The sequence below is a fragment of the Paramormyrops kingsleyae genome, chromosome 9 (assembly GCF_048594095.1).
Source record: "Paramormyrops kingsleyae isolate MSU_618 chromosome 9, PKINGS_0.4, whole genome shotgun sequence".
Classification (NCBI taxonomy): domain Eukaryota; kingdom Metazoa; phylum Chordata; class Actinopteri; order Osteoglossiformes; family Mormyridae; genus Paramormyrops; species Paramormyrops kingsleyae.
Window position 1 is genome coordinate 36,909,324 of NC_132805.1, and position 12,655 is coordinate 36,921,978.

At 53.3% G+C, this 12,655-nt stretch overlaps 1 protein-coding gene across 3 annotated transcripts in view; it reads left to right on the plus strand.

Moving 5' to 3' along the window:
• galnt1 (UDP-N-acetyl-alpha-D-galactosamine:polypeptide N-acetylgalactosaminyltransferase 1) overlaps positions 1 to 12,655 on the plus strand; it is an 87,447-nt gene that overhangs the window by 21,196 nt on the left and 53,596 nt on the right. The gene's annotated exons all lie outside the window — the stretch shown is intronic.

A 12,655-nucleotide genomic window follows, 5' to 3' on the forward strand; every position in this document is an offset into this window, starting at 1 on the left:
TCCAGTCCGGCTCTCATTGGCTTATTAAAGTCTGACATGCTCCGGATGTGAGATAAGGGTGGGGCGGGCCTTCACTCTGCAAAGCCTGTGTTCTGTCCAACCCTGTCGTTTGCTCAGAATGGAACATTCCTGAAAGTGAAAAGGAGGGGAGACTATTTGTATTTAATGGACTAATCTAATTAAGATTTTTCCTATTTTGATGAGAAATAGCAAATTTCAGTAATGGTACTTGGAACTTGAAGTTTCACCTCAAGGGCGCCTCCTACCTGCCCCATCGTTGTACTGCTGTGATGCTGCAATCTGCACCTGTGTTAATTTTTCGAGTGGAAACCACCCCCCACGCTTTGGGTCTTGCCATCATTTTTTTGGAAAATCAGTTTGTGATGGAGGGTGTGACTCAGCTGGTTAGGACACTGTGCCTGTGATCAGATGGTCGCTGGTTTAATTCCGCTGGTCGGTAGAGTGATCTCAGCTTGGGCCCTTGAGTGGGGCCCTTGAGCCCCGATTGCTCCCGGGACTGACTGACCCTCCTGTCTCTCGCTTGTGCTGGAAGGGCCTGCTGGATAAATCCGTAAATATGATCAGTATAGAGCTGCTTTCTGCTGCTGCGCTGACAGTTTAAAGCAGCACTGATGGTTTTTTCGTAATTGATGTGTTCGGCTTGTCGCCTGGGCAGTTTAATTAGACCCCTCGGAGTGTCTCTCGTTTATGGCGAGTTCCTTCGCCCGCCCAGCCTGCCCGCCCTTCACAGGAGCACCTCACTGCCACCTGGTTATTGTTGTCCTGTTGCAGGCCCCGGATTCATTTACCAAGGCCTGTGTCGATCTGTCTGTTATGCTGCCTTCTGTTGTTAGAGCTGACAGTAATTCATATTGATTGGACTTAGTCTGTAAAATGCTTGGGCGGTTGTAAATTGAAAGTTTTTAATTTCACTTCACATCACTGCTATGTTCTGCAAGAGTAATCTGGTTGGTGTCTTCCTTAGTCTGTCTGTATCTCTGGTGTCTTCCTTAGTCTGTCTGTATCTCTGGTGTCTTCCTTAGTCTGTCCGTATCTCTGGTGTCTTCCTTAGTCTGTCTGTATCTCTGGTGTCTTCCTTAGTCTGTCTGTATCTCTGGTGTCTTCCTTAGTCTGTCCGTATCTCTGGTGTCTTCCTTAGTCTGTCTGTATCTCTGGTGTCTTCCTTAGTCTGTCTGTATCTCTGGTGTCTTCCTTAGTCTGTCCGTATCTCTGGTGTCTTCCTTAGTCTGTCTGTATCTCTGGTGTCTTCCTTAGTCTGTCCGTATCTCTGGTGTCTTCTTTAGTCTGTCTGTATCTCTGGTGTCTTCCTTAGTCTGTCCGTATCTCTGGTGTCTTCCTTAGTCTGTCTGTATCTCTGGTGTCTTCCTTAGTCTGTCTGTATCTCTGGTGTCTTCCTTAGTCTGTCCGTATCTCTGGTGTCTTCCTTAGTCTGTCCGTATCTCTGGTGTCTTCCTTAGTCTGTCTGTCTATCCCCGTTGGGTGTCTCCCCCTGTCAAATTTGCGTCTCCCCTCCTGTTTTCTCCTGTTGGTTCTCCTCTCAGCCTTCATCCTGCCTGCTGTCCCCTACAGCCCCTGTACATTCTGGCATTTTCAGTTAACCCAGCGCCTCCCACCCCCCAACCCCCCCGTGCCTCTCAGCTGTCCCTAACCCTGGCCAGAATGACTTTATGAGGACGACGGTACCCAGGAGAACAGCAGGAAGTTCTCAAGTCCTTGAAATCGCCTCAGCTGGTCATGTGCCCGCAAGCGGTGCCCCACAGTAAGGGGCTCTGCTCCCCCGCCACGGAAATGTTTTCTTTGAGTGTGTGAGGGTGAAGCATGGCTCTGGTGTTTGCCCCCCCCTTTGTCACCGTCTTCCTTTTCGTTCATGGGTCGGGATGTGAGCCTGAAACCTGAGATGTTCCTCACCGAGTTTGGGAAGGGATCAGGAGCAGCAGCTGCATGTTGGCCCGTCTGAGAATAACTAAGGAAGAATGAGAGGACGTCCTGATGGAGACCAGATGTTTGGGGGGGGGGCAGCTCTGTCAGGAAATGCTTGTTAGCCTGTAGTTCAGTGTGACACTGGGGTTCAGCATCTCCTTCGGGATAAAGCTGAAAGAGATGGGCATGAATCCGGCTTGGGGGGCGCATTTGTGTCTCCGGAGGCAGGTGGGGGGACACCTTCAGTATCCGTCTGCCTTCGCTGCTGCACTGGGAACAGAGTGTCCCACATACCAGGTGAAAGCATGCCAGGGTGACATTCGGGGACATTGGCGCAGGAATACACACCCACGTCTGTGATCGTTATGGAGCGTTTCTGCTGGAAGGTGACCTGCTTCCTGAGCACCTCCGTAAATGCTCACTCTCAGCTCGCACTGCACTCTCCTCCCTGTAAGGCTCATGCGCATCCAGCACTGTGCTCTGTCTGCTCCCTAAACACTCACTTACAGCTTGCACTGCACTCTGTCTGCTTCCTATAAGGCTTATGCACAGCCAGCACTGTGCTCTTTCTGCTCCCTAAACACTCACTTACAGCTTGCACTGCACTCTGTCTGCTTCCTATAAGGCTTATGCACAGCCAGCACTGTGCTTTTTCTGCTCCCTAAACACTCACTCACAGCTCGCACTGCACTCTGTCTGCTTCCTATAAGGCTCATGCGCAGCCAGCACTGTGCTTTTTCTGCTCCCTAAACACTCACTCACAGCTCGCACTGCACTCTGTCTGCTTCCTATAAGGCTCATGCGCAGCCAGCACTGTGCTCTTTCTGCTCCCTAAACACCCTTGTACAGCTCACATTGCATTCTTTGCTCTGTAAAACTCATGCGCAGCTCACACTGTGTTCTGCCTGTTCCCTAAACGCTCACGCACAGCTCACACTGTGCTCTGCCTGTTCCCTAAACGCTCACGCACAGCTCACACTATGCTCTGCCTGTTCCCTAAACGCTCAGGCTCAGCTCACACTGCGCTGTCTGCTCCTTAAATGCTCACGAGTATCTTGCACTGCACTCTGTCTACTCCCTAAATGCTCATACACAGCTTACACTGCACCCTTACTCCCTAAATGCTCATATGCAGCTCACACTGCACCCTGTCTACTCCCTAAATGCTCATACGCAGCTCACACTGTGCTCTGCCTGTTCCCTAAATGCTCACGCACAGCTTGCACTGTGCTGTCTGCTCCCTATACACTCGTGTTCAGTTCGCACTGCACTATCTGCTCAGTAAACGCACAGCTCACCCTGCTCTGTACGCACTGTCTACTCCCCGCGTTAATTGCGGCGTGCCCAATTAGAGCAGCCGTGTGACTTGGATCTCACGTGTTTCCAGCGCGATACCGAGGCCCCCGGTTTGCCAGCACGCCACCTCCGCATAAAGGCTTTGGGTGAAGCGTGTTGCCCGCGGCCTGGGGGGTCGGCACCCCGACTACATGCTGTCACTCATTGCCGCTCTCTGGCAAATTTAGTGGGTTACAGGTTTGTCCATATAAGAAAGATGCCAGAAAGGTGCATGCCAGTGTTCATGGGGGTGGGGGTCATGCTTGGCTTCTGTAGCAAATCGATGCGACTCGGGGAGCCGTCTGTCTCAAAATAAAATGGGCTTTCCTGAATTTCTCAGTCTTTGTCTTGGATTCTGGGGGCAGGGGTTGTTCTTGGTGTTGGGCTGCGTCCCCCGGGGGAGCAGGTAGCGGCGTTTCTCACTTTGGGGGGGGATGCACTTTGTGTCAGCCTCCATTGTTTTTTAAAAATGAGATAAATTTCTTAAAGATGAATCCGTCCTCTGGGATGTCAGTTTACAGCAGGAAATAAACGGGTGCTGGTCGGTGGGTCAGTGATGATAATCTCAGTCATCAGTGCTTCTTGGTTGGTGGTTACATCGGGAAATGAGTGTCATGGAGTGTGAGATGTGGAGTGATGTCGTCAGGGATCTGCTGAGGGTCGTACGCATGCTTTGTGGGGGGGGGGGGGCATGCCCCTGTTACTGGTCACCAATCACCAATCCTGGGAAACACCCCAGGCTCTAGATTCCCGGAGGTCTGATGATCCATGTAATGTTCACCTGGCATGGGGGGTGCGGGGGGGAGAATCCGCAAAAGGGTGTCATGTTCAGGCTCCCGGCAAACACATGCAGAGTCCTAAGGTGAGGAAACGGAGGAAGCAGATTATCAAAGGTGCTTTGATCCGTCGGGGGCTGCATCCCACCTCACGCCCCCCCAGTTACTCAGGCCTCAATCATTAACACACATTTTAATCATTGTCCCTCTCTCCACAATATTGTGAAAGGTCATCCTTTCGGTATAAAGCTGACCCCCATTGTTCTGGGTCGTCGGTTTGGCCAAGCAGAGCATTTTCCAGAAAATGGACCATCGTGTTAATGTCGTTCTCTGAATCACCACGGACTTACAGCTGCAGAGACTGAAAGATCATGAGATGACGGACATGCCGGCTCCTGTGAGCCCAAAGTGGAGAGTCACCCTGAATATCGACTGTTAGATGCCTGGAGTGTTAAAGCTGGTCACTCAGACCTTCGCCTGGAGCTCGATATGTATAGTGACTCTGGTAGGATTCGGCCGCCCTGCCCTGGGCTGAGGTGGCCGCTTCCTGGTCTCCGTGACATTCAGCTCTCTCTCAGCACGGTCACCCGCTGTGCCCTGCCGGGGGCAGCCCGAGAGGAGCTGTACATCGTAGCTTTCTGTGCCATTATTCCGCTCCGCTTGCTGTGGATTTGGCCCGGAGGCCGATGCGCCGAGAGCGGCTCCCATGTGGGGCGCGTACCGGGGCTTGTCGTTCCGCTCTCGGCAGCAGGGCCGTCCGCTTGATGGAGAGCTCCATGCCTGCATGTGTTCCTGTGCGCACCGGGGGGGGGGTAGTTTCCTTCTGGGGGGGGGGGGATGTTTTCTTGGTGACGTTGAGGTCCGTCGCGCTTCCGTAGCTGCGCTGAGAGATTCCTGTTCCTGATGATATCGGCTTCAGTGAAGGACTTCCCCTCTGTGATTCCCATCTTCTGACCTCTGAGATGTGCTCCCCCGAATGCTGGTGCTGGTCCCACAGGCATGAAGACACCCTCCCCAGCAGTACCTCCTTTGATTGTGAACTACATGATATAAAGCACATTTCCCTTCATTTCCACGCACTGCCCTTCTTCACAGGGTCATTGTGGAAATCTTGCACCGACACAAACACAGAAGACACCATTTACTGCAAGGCTTCGAGAGGTAGAAAGAAAAGCCCCATGTTTCTATGGAGATGACCTGTGTCTCTTCATGACTGGCTGATGAAGGTCGTAGGACTGCTTCCTGGGGGAGGGGCCTCCTCCTGGCAAGCTGCTCTGTGATGGGGTTTCCCTTCTGTCCTCACGTTACCGTCTGCTGGGGATGCTAGCTCCTAGGTCTCTAAGGAGAGGACCTGAAGGACCGTCTGCTGGTAGATGCTCCGCTGAGCTCGTGGATCCTGTGAGTTCATCGTTATCCTCTCATGTGGTGGCACGGTGATACTCAAGGCTAGACGTCGACAGGACCTGAATCTGATCACCTTACTCGGGGCTTTCGGTGCGCTGTGCTGCTCTTTCCCTCGAGCTGTAGGTGGGTATCAACGGGCTGCTTTTCCTCCCTTCAGCCTTGACTGCCAACACCAGGACTGGAAAATACTTCTTGCAAGGAAAGTTGTCTCCCTGGGGCTGATTTTTATGAATGGTGTTAGTTCAGATGTTAGCTCTAATAGGTGCCTGATTTTCTGGTGCGAAATGAATCAGTTTGCGTGTCTGAGCTGTTCTGATTGTCTGGTTGGGGTAGACGCGGTGTCCCATAACGCAGAAGGTTCCCTGGCTGTGATACTGTTCTCTGTCCAGTGTGTTTTCCTTGAAGTAATCCAGCTGCTTTTCTATGTAACGGAGGCCTACTGACCATGTGCATTTGTATTCAGATGAACCCATCCACTTAATTGACCTATCTGTCCCTGAGCCAATATGACCAGGATGGATTGGGGGTTTCCAGGCAACAGGGAAATCCCAGCATATCCTGATAGGATGAGGATTTGGCCTGACAACCAAGAGTGTGAGGCTCTGCTCCCTGAAGACTGGAGGTGATTCTGGACTGTTACCTTAGGGAGCCTTGTGAGATCTGTGAGCTGTTTGTCTCTCTCCTCCTCTCTTTTAATGTTTTTAAAAAGTGATTTGATGGGACTCTGTACTGCTCTAGCAAAGGAAATGTACCGCAGTTTGAGCCTTGACTGACTGTGCAGTGATTTTGTAGTTTTGTACCGATTTCATCCTCAGCGGGAAACGGGTTCGGTGACCTTGCTGAAGCGCAGCCATGGAGAGTTTGGGACAGGCTGTGGGAAACTGAGAGGAGAGTTTGGACACCCACCCCCTGTGCTGAGTGATGGGGGTCGGGGGGGGGGGGGGGTCAGAAGCTTATGTCCTGTTCACGTGAAGCTCCCCCCAAAATTACGCCTCGGCCATGCGGTGCTGTGACTGTAGGAAACACATGTATCCGTACGGCTGGGTCTAATCTCTCGGCTCACGCTGTCTGGATCCGAAGCTGCTTTCCTGTCTCCGTGACCCCCGGGGGGCAGCTGGAACGTCAGCGCGTGCTGGGCTCTTTCTAACTGGACCGTGCCGCTCCCTATGGAACGTCAGCGTGTGCTGGGCTCTTTCTAACTGGACCGTGCCGCTCCATATGGAACGTCAGCACGTGCTGGGCTCTTTCTAACTGGACCGTGCCGCTCCCTATGGAACGTCAGTGCGTGCTGGGCTCTTTCTAACTGGACCGTGCCGCTCCCTATGGAACGTCAGCGCGTGCTGGGCTCTTTCTAACTGGACCGTGCCGCTCCATATGGAACGTCAGCGCGTGCTGGGCTCTTTCTAACTTGACCGTGCCGCTCCCTATGGAACGTCAGCGTGTGCTGGGCTCTTTCTAACTGGACCGTGCCGCTCCATATGGAACGTCAGCACGTGCTGGGCTCTTTCTAACTGGACCGGGCCGCTCCATATGGAACGTCAGCGCGCGCTGGGCTCTTTCTAACTGGACCGTGCCGCTCCATATGGAACGTCAGTGCGCGCTGGGCTCTTTCTAACTGGACCGGGCCGCTCCATATGGAACGTCAGCGCGCGCTGGGCTCTTTCTAACTGGACCGTGCCGCTCCATATGGAACGTCAGTGCGCGCTGGGCTCTTTCTAACTGGACCGGGCCGCTCCATATGGAACGTCAGCGCGCGCTGGGCTCTTTCTAACTGGACCGTGCCGCTCCATATGGAACGTCAGCGCGCGCTGGGCTCTTTCTAACTGGACCGTGCCGCTCCCTATGGAACGTCAGCGCGTGCTGGGCTCTTTCTAACTGGACCGTGCCGCTCCATATGGAACGTCAGCGCGTGCTGGGCTCTTTCTAACTGGACCGTGCCGCTCCCTATGGAACGTCAGCGCGCGCTGGGCTCTTTCTAACTGGACCGGGCCGCTCCGTATGGAACGTCAGCGCGTGCTGGGCTCTTTCTAACTTGACCGTGCCGCTCCCTATGGAACGTCAGCGTGTGCTGGGCTCTTTCTAACTACCCTCCCCGGGGGGACAGTGGCTCAGAGTGCAGTTCCCTCTTTCTCACTGGAGCGGCTTATGCTGCCGTGTTAATAGCATGTAGCGCCGTGTGCGTACTGCGTGTAAACTGCCTGTGCACGCGGCGAATGCTCCCTTGGCCCTGGTGACAGGCTGTGCAGCGCGCTGGCAACTCAGGCTTCGTGTTTAATTACAGCCTCGCAGGCTGTGTGCTCTCACCAGGGAAACCACTGGGGGTGGGGGTGGGGGTGGGGGGGCTGCCCGTCTCATGGAGCGTCTGATGGTAGATTTACCGGGAAATCTGTGTATTTGAGTCGCTCTGTGATGGTGAAGCTTACTCATACTAACCATGTTAGTTACGGCTTCACTAGTGGCAGCGGCATGGCTGATTGTCCTTCTCCTGTCCTCCTGTCCATCTGCCTGCCTGTCTGTCCTCCTGTCCATCTGCCTGCCTGTCTGTCCTCCTCCTGTCCATCTGCCTGCCTGTCTGTCCTCCTGTCCATCTGCCTGCCTGTCTGTCCTCCTCCTGTCCATCTGCCTGCCTGTCTGTCCTCCTGTCCATCTGCCTGCCTGTCTGTCGTCCTCCTATCCATCTGCCTGCCTGTCTGTCCTCCTCCTATCCATCTGCCTGCCTGTCTGTCCTCCTCCTGTCCATCTGCCTGCCTGTCTGTCCTCCTCCTGTCCATCTGCCTGCCTGTCTGTCCTCCTCCTGTCCATCTGCCTGCCTGTCTGTCCTCCTCCTGTCCATCTGCCTGCCTGTCTGTCCTCCTCCTGTCCATCTGCCTGCCTGTCTGTCCTCCTCCTATCCATCTGCCTGCCTGTCTGTCCTCCTGTCCATCTGCCTGCCTGTCTGTCCTCCTGTCCATCTGCCTGCCTGTCTGTCCTCCTCCTGTCCATCTGCCTGCCTGTCTGTCCTCCTATCCATCTGCCTGCCTGCCTGTCCTCCTCCTGTCCATCTGCCTGCCTGTCTGTCCTCCTATCCATCTGCCTGCCTGTCTGTCCTCCTGTCCATCTGCCTGCCTGTCTGTCCTCCTCCTATCCATCTGCCTGCCTGTCTGTCCTCCTCCTATCCATCTGCCTGCCTGTCTGTCCTCCTCCTATCCATCTGCCTGCCTGTCTGTCCTCCTGTCCATCTGCCTGCCTGTCTGTCCTCCTCCTATCCATCTGCCTGCCTGTCTGTCCTCCTGTCCATCTGCCTGCCTGTCTGTCCTCCTCCTGTCCATCTGCCTGCCTGTCTGTCCTCCAGTCCATCTGCCTGCCTGTCTGTCCTCCTCCTATCCATCTGCCTGCCTGTCTGTCCTCCTCCTGTCCATCTGCCTGCCTGTCTGTCCTCCTCCTATCCATCTGCCTGCCTGTCTGTCCTCCTCCTATCCATCTGCCTGCCTGTCTGTCCTCCTCCTATCCATCTGCCTGCCTGTCTGTCCTCCTCCTGTCCATCTGCCTGCCTGTCTGTCCTCCTCCTATCCATCTGCCTGCCTGTCTGTCCTCCTCCTATCCATCTGCCTGCCTGTCTGTCCTCCTCCTGTCTATCTGCCTGCCTGTCTGTCCTCCTCCTATCCATCTGCCTGCCTGTCTGTCCTCCTCCCTCCTCTTTTCCCTCTGTCTTCCTCCTATCTGCCACCTGTCTGCTGTGTGTTGGTTATCATTGCCTAATGAGGATTCTGCCTGATTTGCAGAGACCTCACTGATTACCCTGATTTGTTCTGAGAAATGCGTCTCAATAAAGGAAACACTGGGGTCTGACCACCCCCCCCCCCCCCCGTGCGTCCTGACCTTTGACACCTTGCACACGGCGAGTTCACTCAAACCCTTCGCTGGGGACTGAGGGTGGCTGCGATCTGCAGTCTCAGTATGACATGTTTCTGAATTTCCTCCCTCGGTACGGGTACCGTCCTCCTTGTCTCTGCCTGTTCAGCAGAAAAGGGGGGGGGGGTTCCTTTTCCTGTTAAAAGGTTAGTGTGTCTGTGGGGAAGGGGGAGGGGCTTCTGGACATTGTATGGCATTGAATGTTCCTGCTTGAGATGATTCCTGTTATTTCTGCTGCCTGGTGTATCAGTAATTTAGCCCAGGGACGATTGAAGGTGTGAAAGATGGAAAGATGTATAGGTGTATCAGGAAGGGGGGGGCAGGGTGGGGGTCGTGGGCATTATGGGCCAGGCTCTGAGCTCTAATCGTGTAGCCAACACGACGTCAGGCTGAGCCACAGCTGGGACGCTGACCTTGCTGCCTGTGGCCGCGGTTTGGGGCCTCGGGCATTCATGGTCTCCTCAGAGCTGCATAGCTCTGTTTGGGACTTTCCCAAGAAATCACAAGCTGCTTTCTTTATGTCTTGAGCAGAGTCATGCCTGAGATAAGCCATGTTGTGGACAAACAGGAAGTCGCTTCATGTTGGCAGAAACACTCTGGCCTCCTTCTCGGGGGGCATCGTGTTGGAGGTTGGGACTTGTGGGAAAGTCTAACCGCGGCACCATATCCATTCGACTCCTCAGTCGTCCGTATCTTGTATGATTTATGAAGCTGTTTCTGAGCAGAGCCTTTCCTCCCCCGGAGGCAGTAAATATGATCTTAGACGTATTTTGATTTGAAGGCTTCATCAGCGAGAAGATGCTTAACTGGGTAAAATGATGAACTTTGCAGAGCATTAAGCCGATTTTGCCTTAACGAGGTCGCTGAAAATGTGCAATTAGCTGAAAGATTACGGGGACACAGTGGGGATGCGACAGAGCTCGTTATTTGAAAGCACGCTTGTGTGAGTCCGCGCTCTCCTGCATTTATTTGAATTACATTTGTATTAAAGTGATTTGCCGTGGCTGCTGGGGGGGGGGGGGGGGCAAGCCCCCTCGGGAAAGATGGATAGCAGCAACCTTCAGCCCCAGTAAGGTGAAGAACTAGAAATCGGACTTTAGTAGATGTTGGCCAAGATGTCTTTAGATGAGAAAAGGGGATGGGTGTTGGTTTGCCCGTTGGATGAGGAACTGGTGCATGAGCCAGTTGGAGCCTCCGTCTGCCTTCCGCTTCAGTCTCTGCATGATTTAACTATGTCTTGGATGAATCTGATTGGCTATGCGTTTGGATGAATTTGATTGGCTGTACCCTCTGCAAGCGACCTCTTGATTAGCTGTTGAGTCCCATGACTTTTTTTATCCCAGTATCTCGTGCGGCCGGCTTTGGATTGGCTGGCTTGCCCCTCCCCTCCCCCCACAGAGACGGTTTGGTCTGTGTTCAGATGACCTATTTATAGGTTTTGCATAGTTAGTCTGCATTAGCCTTCCTGGGGTAGATGCTGGGGGGTGGGGTGGGAGCGTTGATGTGTGAGCCTTCTGAGCGTCTTCCTGGGGCGGAGCTTCTTTTGGTCAGAAGTGTGGGGGGGGGGGTTATTCCTTGAGGGGCCTGGAGAATGTTCTTTGTGCTCCCCCCGGTTCAGACGGGGCTCTTTTAACAGCCCGGCATGATGGGATGGGGGGGAGGGGGTGGTCTCTGAAGATCAACAGATGAAGCTGATAGAGAAACATCCTTACTCTCTGGAACCTTCTAGAAAAATAGAGACTAGTGAGGGAGGCTGTGGAATTTTAATTAGGCTGTTTCCTGTGGAGGTGACAGCCAAAAAAGTAATTACTGTCCTGTGCTGGGACTGGGGGGCCGGGGGGGGGCCGTGCTGTGATGCACAGTCCTCTCTGCTCTGCTTCTTCTGCCTCTCCTGGGCTCTCATCCAGTTTGAGGAGCTGCTCTTGTCCTGGTTGGAGGACCTCTGCACACTGTCTGGGCCTCTTAATTCTGTCATGTGTCACAAGCCTGGATTAAATATCCGTCTCTTGACGGGGAGTTTGGTGGGGAAGGCCTGGACCCTAAGGAAGCCTGGAATGGAATCTGATTGGCTGAGCCCCGATCACATGGTACTTGACTGCCATGATAGCACATAGCTTCCAGAGTGTGATTCCTCATCAGCAAAATAATCACTGTTGTCCTGGTTCTGATCCATTCATGCTTCCATAGTGGAGCGGAACCGTCAGCTCCAAGGCTGGGCTGGATAGTGACCCCCCCCAACAAGACAGGAATGACAGCACAGCCATAGCACAAAGGGTAACTGCCCACGATTCCCCAAAAATGCCAGGTAATCGTTTGAGGGTGATTGGCCAGCGTGTCAGTCTCTGCTCACAGTCACACTGCACGCGCTCTGTGTGGACAAGTGGTTCCCCCAAGAGCATTATGATATATCCATGATTCACTCGCGCTGACAGACGTGCCCCTAATCGCGGCACGGTTTATGTTCCCATCCTCCTTCTCTGCGTCTCCATCTGGCGTGACACTGCGTGTTTACGTTGTGGGAGCAGACAGATGAGCTTCTGATTGAGCTGTTAATTTGCGGAGTCTCATGTCTCGGCTGTGGGCCGCTGGGCTGGACTCTCGGGCTGCTGTCGTTCGTAGTGTCGCGCCTGGACGGGTCCCGGCGGCAGAGCTGAAGAGCACGCTCTGTCCGGCATCTGCAGTACTCTTCTGGTTCTTTTGGTAATGCACGTTGTGGCTCTAGTGTGGCGACCAGGGCCCAAAATGGCCATTGCTTGGATACTACAACTCCCAGAATTCATTGTGAATGTCACTGTGATTTAAATCTTGCGTTCAATTATTTCTCTCCAAGTCGGAACTCGGATGAAAACCTCAGAAAACGTCACGAAAAACGTCACGTCCCGTCGGAAACACGCCTCTTTTATGACATAGATGTCGGACCAAATTTTGTTGTCCGAGTTTCCCCTGTGACGTCATTTCAACATAGCGGCTTACATGCGCAACAATAAATATTTAAAAATGTGTATTTTAGGGTGACCAGATAATCCATGTCAGAGAGGACACTTTGAGCTACTTCAGGTTTTACAAACTACTTTCAAATTGAAAGGCTCCTGTGCTTGGCTAAATAGTTCAGCTCTTTTTGTGCTTTGACTGGTTTGTTTCCTTGACTGAAAGATTCATCCAGCTGTTTCACATTAGCATTAGTGACACATGAATGATTATAGGAGACTGACCAATCAGCACACAGCAAGAACTCAGTGCTCAAGTGAAATGCAGGTCCTTTTAATTGAAATGGTAATTTACAAATCCTGTCCTAGCTCAGAGTGTCC